Genomic DNA, 8,174 nt, shown 5'->3' with positions numbered 1-8,174 from the left:
AGCGCGCACCCAGCTGCTCCGGGTTCTCCGCGGGACGCCTGGAGACTTGTTCCCAGTGGATTCGTGGGTCGCCGCGGGCTAGTGTTTCTCCCGGACCCGGGTGATGCAGCGGCCTGGGCGCAGGGACCGCACCGTGGTTATTGCCAGGCACGCCTCCTGTCATTGTGTGCGGAACGCGGTCCGAGGGAGCTTTCCTGGCCCTGGCCGACAGTCCTGTATTGTTTGGTGGGCTTGAAGCCCCTCTGCACGTTAAGTGCAAAACGCACCACGTGCCCAGCCTCCCTCCGCGGCCACCCTGCGGCACCGGATCAGACTCCGTCCTCCCATCGCCGAGGTCTTCTGTGGTCGCCTCTGTTCACTGCCCTTTGTACTGCGCTACCTCGGGCCGGACCGTAAGCGCGCTTTTGGCCCGTGACAATACTAATACCGGATCCGGGCAGATCAGAAATGCAAGTTTATTTCACCCGAATGTTTATAGCTTTCAATGTAAATTTTCCCCAGAGTTAGACATAATCGTGGAGTAAATGTAGTTAGTAATCGGCTTCCTTCTCTATTGGTCATGTCTCCCCGCCCCAACTCCTTCCATGCCCAGTGTCCTTAATAAAGTATTACATCCAAGTTAGCCATGGCTTATATACATATTTGGTTAATTACAAATCGATTTCTTCTTTACAGCTGGCTACATGTATCCCGTTTGGGTTCCTGTCAAGCTCATCCTGTTTACAGCTGGTCTGCAAAATACTGTATCACAATTTAATTTTTAGCAAGAATAACATTTAGTAATAACATTTAGAACTGCCCAGACCTTGAGACCCTTGTCCTACTAACATCCCTACAGGGAGAAGAAAAAAAAACACCCACATGCTAACAGAATAATTATCCTTTGCTCAAACCAAATTAACTTTGTTGTCCCAGGGGAAAGTTCGTGCTTGTCTTTGTGAAGTGTGCTTGTTGTACAAGTGATTAAGAAAATTGAAGGTGAAGGAGGTCAAGGTTCGAATCTCGATCAGGACACATGCCCCAATTCGATCCCCAGTAGGGGGCATGCAGGAGGCAGCCAATCAATGATTCTATCTCATTGATGTTTCTATCTCCCCTCCCTTTCTTCTCTGAAATCAATTATATATATCTATATCTATATTTATGTCTATGTCTATATCTATATCTATCTATCATCTATCTATCTATCTATCTATCTATCATAGAAAGGACTGGTGATTTAATGATTATTTGTGGAGAGGGGATTATATCATATTTTCAAATCAGCTAAAAAACTAGCCTAGAGTTTGCTGGCCACAGGGTTGGTCCTCCAACTGTTAATTCTCTGTCCAAACTCTTTCTGCAGGCACCTATCACCTCTGCCTGGAGCTCTACCAATTACCAACCCAACATTTTTTGATAAAACCTTGTGAAAAGTTGGCACAAGTGGAGCCATTTTAAAATAGAGTCGGGCAGCAATTCCAGAGGTCCTGCCTGCATGTCTTACTCCTTGAACTTTTGAACTTGGCAAAATAACCTTTGGACTGGGCCGGAGCAGCATTGTCTTCCAAACAGTTGTAAAGCTAACAGGAAACATACCCCCTGACTATAGGACTAAAAATAAAGACATTCTTTAGAATTGGTGAACAGTCACGTGTAGCTAAAGAATAACTTAGCTTATTAACAGCAATACAAATTCCTTCCTTCTGTTCATGTAATTATTTCCCTGCCTTTTCTCATAAAAACCTCTTGCCTTCAGTCCCATTATTGGAACACTATTTAGGTTTCTGCCTCAATCAGTGCTTCTTGATTAGCTAGCCTTTGTTCTCAAATAAATGCTGCTTGCCTCTCACTTTGGCTTTCTATTTTGAGGTTAACAACCTCAAAAACTTGTATTTGTCTATATTCTGCATTCTTTTTTTAAAAATTGATTTCAGAGAGAGGGAAGAGAGGCAGAGAGGGATAGAAGCATCAGTGATAAGAGAGAAACATCATAGATCAACTGCCTCCTGCACGATCCCTACTGGGGATCGAGCCCAAAACCCAGGCATGTGCCTTGACCGGGAGGGGAACTGTGACCTCTTGGTTCCTGGGTCATGCTCAACCACTGAACCACATCAGTCCGGCTGCATTCTTGCCTAATATGTATATTCTTTTTAAGCCCCCAAAAGAATGTATTATGCCACTATCCTATGTAAATTAATATAATTTAATTATGCATTTTAAATTAAGATTGTTTTTAAAGAGCTTTCATTTAAAATATTGTTTAGGATGACCCTATATATTATGCTTTTCTAAGTTAGATAATTTTCTTTACTTTTATTTTATTTAAGATATTGTTTATGGATTTTAGAGCGAGAGAGGAAGGCGGGGAGAGAAAGAGGGAGAGAGGAAGAAAGAGCGAGAGAGAGACATCAATTTGTTGTTCCGTTTATTTATGTAGTCTTTGATTACTTCTTGTATGTGCCCTGCCTAGAGATTGAACCCACAACCTTGGCATATTGTGACAATGTTCTAACGAACTGAGATACCTGGCCAGGGCTGATCATTTTGTTTTTAATAAAAGAATAAAAACAGGTAGCTCAGCAGACAGGAAACGTAAATTAAAACATTTTTTTGGTCAAGAAAAATTAAGGAAGTAATGGAAATTAAAGTGAAATTAGGGGTACCTAAAACTGTGATTGAAAACACATGTAATGATTTCTCTTCCTGGCAGCATTTGGCCACTAGGTATTGTGAAAAACCTGGGGCTACAGAACATTTAGCAATTCTGGGCAAAACATTACAAGCATAATTTAAATCACCAGTTCTGCTCACACACCCAGTTCTGTTTTCTGTTGTCTGCTGGTGCTTGTTCATGATCACTGTGCAGTGATGTACTTGAAGTTCATGTCTTTCTGGGCTCCTAACTGTGGGAATTCCTAAGCCTGGTTGAGTGTACATGCCTCCCACGTGGATTTGCTTTTCGTGTACAACAGGCTCTTCTGAGTGATGCCCATCTTGGTCTCATGTGATCATTTTTTCATAGTTTGGAATGTCCTGGGCCATAGGAAGTGTGTCTCCAGGGACAAACAAACAAACATACACCAGAAGAAAGAAAACACAAGAAGCCCAGCGCACTACCCAGGGAGCATTTGCGGATCTCAGTAAGCCAGTCCCATGGTTTTAATTAAGTGATATCAGGAGAAGAGAAGAGAGAACTTTGACCTGTGAACCCGTGGGAGTGGGCTGGAAAGCAGAGGAAGCCCTTGCAGAGCTGCGCCTATCTGACAAGGTAAACCTGGGCAAAGCCACCTGCTCGCAAAAAAGGCCACAGGAAATGTGTCTATCTCAGCCTGGGCACTGGGCAGGGGAAATGTCTACAGACCTACTCTGTTTTGAATAATTTGGTGTTAAACACACACACACACCCACACACACACACACACACACATACACACACACACACACACACACACACACACACACGTGCTGTGATCTAGGACATTCCAAGTGATTTAATGACATTAAAATTAAAATTTCTGTTTAGCAAAAGGCACTATAAAAAGTTAAGACAAACTAGGAAATTATTTAATTTGTAAAGAATTAGTACCCAGAGTAAAGACTTTCCTACTCGTTAAACAAGAAAGATAAGCCACCCACAAGAATAGGATAATGGCTCCCTCTGGAGGGGTGGTGGTGGTGGGGGATGGATTGGGGTGAGAGCCACATGGAAGGGAACCTTGGGCTTCAGTTCCATTAGTAATCTTTATTTCTTCAGGTGTGTTGTAGGTACACGAGTGTTTGTATCTTATATATGTTTGACACGTATGATATACTTCATAATGCATTTTAAAATATATTTTTATTGATTTCAGAGAGGAAGGGAGAGGGAGAGAGAGATAGATAGAAACATCAATGATGAGAAAGAATCATTGATCGGCTGCCTCCTGTGTGCCCTCCACTAGGGATCGAGCCCGCAACCCAGGCATATGCCCTTAAGAGGAATCAAACCGGGACCCTACAATCCACAGGTTGACGTTCTATCCACTGAGCCAAACCAGCTAGGGCCATAATGCATTTTGATGAATAAAAATCCCTACATATATTTTGGTTTCATTTGGTTCCCCCAAATTATATTAGTTTTAGATGCTCACTTTTTAATGGAAAAAAAATGTAGGTTCCGATAATACTACTGAACATTCTACCTTTCTGTACACTGAAATGACAAATAGCTTGTCCAGCAAGATCCCGTGTACATGCATCTTGCATATAGAACCCAGCTGGAAGTCATTCTCGATGGAACACCCGGTGGTGGAATAAAACTGGCACCCCGCTTCGAGGATCTACCTTCGTGTGTCTCCCACGTCACCAAGTGGATGCTGCTGGAGACTTTCCAACTCTCATGGCCGAGTGTCATTACCAAGTGAGGGCTTCCAGCTGAGTGCTGCCACTGAGATACAACTTAGTTGTTACAACACCATTGTTCTCAAAATGAAAATGCATGTTATTGCCTGGCCAGCATGGCTCAATGGTTGAGTGTTGACCTGTGAACTAGGAGGTCATAATTCGATTCCTGATCAGGGCACATGCCTGAGTTGTGAGCTTCGATCCCCAGTGGGGAGCATGCAGGAGGCAGCCGGTCAATGAGTCTCTTTCATCATTGATATTTCTATTTATCCCTGTCTCTTTCTTCTCTGAAATTAATAAAAATACTTTAGAAAAAAAGAAAAGAAAAATGCACGTTATATTAGTTTGCTAGATCTACCATAACAAAGTGCCATAAACTGGGTGGCTTAAGAGAACAGAAATTTATTGCATCACAGTCCTATATCAAGGTATCAGAAGGGCCACCACCCTCTGAGACTCTGGGTAGAAGTCTTTCTTCCTTGCATCTTCCTTCTCCTCTCTTGTGAATCTATTGTAGGTTTTTTGCTGTGTGGTTACTGGAGCTTATATAAAACTTCATCTAGATATAAAAGTCCATTTTACACTGACTATAACTTTGATTTTATACAATAACTTCCTTTTTATTCCCTCCCCTTTATTATTTTTTTTTTTCTGGAAATACACAGGCATTTTTAATGGAAGCAAAATGGGGCAACGGCGTCACAGCCAATAGGGATTGAGCTCAGGCGAGGCAGGGCCGGTGCTGTGCCCGGGACATGGAAGCCACAGCAGACTGGCGGCACAGAGGGGGGGGGGGGCTGGCCCTGGGGGGCCTTCATGGAGACCAGGCTGCCAGCTTCATCCCTGGGGAGGAGCGGAGGCTCTGGACCAGATGGTTCTGCGAAAACCTCAAGGGGCCGTGGGGGGCCTGCGTGGAGCCCAGGCTGCCAGCTTCATCCCTGGGGAGGAGCGGAGGCTCTGGCCCAGCTGGTTCTGCGAACACCTCAAGGGTGGGCACCTGGTGGCTCCCAGAGGATCCTCAGCTTAATTACTTAATCACACCCCGAGAGTACTCAATCAACCCATGAGCTGGAGGTGGGGCAAACTAGCTAGGGCTCTCTTACTTTATCTTTATTGTTATGTGTGTTTTAGAGGATCACTTTAAGTTGAGTTTGTTTGGTTCTTATGAGCTTCATGAACTTGGATGTCCAAATCTCTCCCCTGACTTGGGGAGTTCCCAGTTAATATTTATTTAAATAAGTGTCTGCCCCTTTCTTTCTCTCTTCTCCTTCTGAACCTGCAACAATTTGCAAATTGTTCTTTTTGTTAGTATTCCATAGATCACATAGGCTTTCTTTTTTCTTTGTTCTCTTCCCACTGGAATATTTCAAAATTTCTGTCTTCTAACTCACAGATGCTTTTTTCTGCTGGATCCATTTTGTTGTTAATGCTCTCTACTGCCACCTTTTTTATTTTTTTTAAATTTATTCATAGTGTTCTTAGGCTCCAGAATTTTTCTTTGATTCTTTTTTATGATTTCTATCTTTGTTAAACTACTCATTTTTTTAGAGTTTTCTTCAACTTAAGAAGAAACTGAATAAAAGTAAATGTCCATAAACTACTCATTTTTAAATGTATTGTTTTACTGATTTCATTGAATTGTCCTTCGCTTTCTTACAATTTATTGAGAGTCCTTAAAGCAGCTATTTTGAATTCTTTATCTGGTAACTTGCAGATCTCCATTGTCTTTGAGATAAGTTACTTGAAGATTATTATGATCCTTTGGTAATCTGTTTCCTGGATTTTTCATGTTTTTGAAGTCTTGTGTTGCTATCTTCACACTTGAAGTAGCAATCCACCTCCTCAATCTTTGCCAACTGCCTTTGGGAGAGAAATACCTTCCATTAGCCCAGCTAGGCATTCTGTCTTTCAGACCTTCCATGGATACATTTGCTTCACGTTTCTTGCTCCCTCTTGTGGTAGAATTCCTAAGCTCCATGCCTTTTCTGGATCCTGCAATGGAAAAGGCGGGTGATGACACTCCCTTTTGTTTTCCAAAGGTGGGTGTGTGCTCACTATTTCTTTGCCCAAACTGGCTCTCACCACCACTGGGAACGCACAGGGAGCTGCTCACAGGGTAGGAGTGTGTGTGGATGAGGTATGTGGTGTGCCGGGGTGCCTATGGGCCAGTTGGGGGATCTTCAGTGACTCTAGTGCAGCGGTTCTCAACCTGTGGGTCTCGACCCCTTTGGCAGTCGAACGACCCTTTCACAGGGGTCGCCTAAAGACCATCCTGCATATCAGATATTTACATTACGATTCATAACAGTAGTAACATTACAGTTATGAAGTAGCAACGAAAATAATTTTATGGTTGGTGGTCACCACAACATGAGGAACTGTATTTAAAGGGCCAGAAGGTTGAGAACTACTGCCTAGTGGCTCATGGGCAGGCTTCTTGATAGATAGAGTCTGTGATGCATTTAGCAGTGTTGATGTCCCTTTAGGTTCCTCTGAGAATTCTATCTCCTGCTCTCCCAGTCTCACCATTCGGTACTCTGGTCAGGACAAGAGAGAAAGAGACTCCTTAGCAGCATCTGGCACAGCTGGGGAAGCTGGGTGCTCACTCTAGTGCTCTCACTCTCCTGCGGGAGAAATCATGGCTGAAAAGGTCTCTCTGGGCCCTAAGCGGGGCTGCCTTAGGGGAGGGGTGGTGCTGGCAAAGTCAATCTGCTCCTCTTGCCCTCATATTTTTTGCTCTGATGATGTGCTGGAACTTGTCCACTGGAAACCTGGACTCCTACCAAAGTTCTTTCATGGGTGATGGTCCAAGATGGTGTTTTCCAGGGGCTCCCAGATTGTGGCCAGGAGGGGTGGAGGCAGTTCATGGGCCACTGCAGCCACTGCAGCCGGGACCGAGGTGTGTATGCCTATTATCTGATGCATAGGTGGTGATGCTCCTGGGTTCCTTGGCATATGATCCTGCACCCCACAGCTCCCACAAGGGCGCTTTTGCTTGTGGACGTTACATTGTTTTGGTGGGGGGGGGGGGCAGGACATGACGAGGGATCTATCTTATTGAACTGCAATGCTGACATCTCCACAAAGCTTTTTATTTATTTATTTATTTATTTTTAAAAAATATATTTTATTGATTTTTTACAGAGAGGAAGGGAGAGAGATAGAGAGCCAGAAACATCGGTGAGAGAGAAACATTGATCAGCTGCCTCCTGCACATCTCCCACTGGGGATGTGCCCACAACCCAGGCACATGCCCTTGACCGGAATCGAACCTGGGACCTTTCAGTCCGCAGGCCGACGCTCTATCCACTGAGCCAAACCGGTTTCGGCAAAGCTTTTTATTTTTAAATAAAATATTTTTATTGATGTCAGAGAGGACAGGGGAGGGAGAGATAGAAACATCAATGATGAGAGAGAATCATTGATCAGCTGCCTCCTGCATGCCCCCACTGGGGGTCGAGCCCACAACCTGGGCATGTGCCTTGACAGGGAATCAACCATGCCCTCCTGGTTATAGGTAGACACTCAACCACTGAGCCACACTAGTTGGGCTCCACAAAGTGTTTTCATTTTTTTATTTTTATTTTTGAAATTTTTAAAAATTGATTTCAGAGAGGAAGGGAGAGGGAGAGAGAAACATCAATGATGAGAGAAAATCATTGATGGGCTGCCTCCTGCACACCCCCCTACTGGGGATCGAGCCTGTAACCCAGGCATCTGCCCTTGATCGGAATCAAACCCGGGACCCTCCAGTCCGCAGGCCAACGCTCTGTCCACTAAGCCAAACTGGCCAGGGCTCCACAAAG

Source organism: Myotis brandtii, unplaced genomic scaffold, assembly GCF_000412655.1.
Source record: "Myotis brandtii unplaced genomic scaffold, ASM41265v1 scaffold923, whole genome shotgun sequence".
NCBI classification, from domain to species: Eukaryota; Metazoa; Chordata; class Mammalia; order Chiroptera; family Vespertilionidae; genus Myotis; species Myotis brandtii.
The sequence above is the reverse complement of the archived record's forward strand: the minus strand, read 5'-3'. Positions refer to the sequence as shown.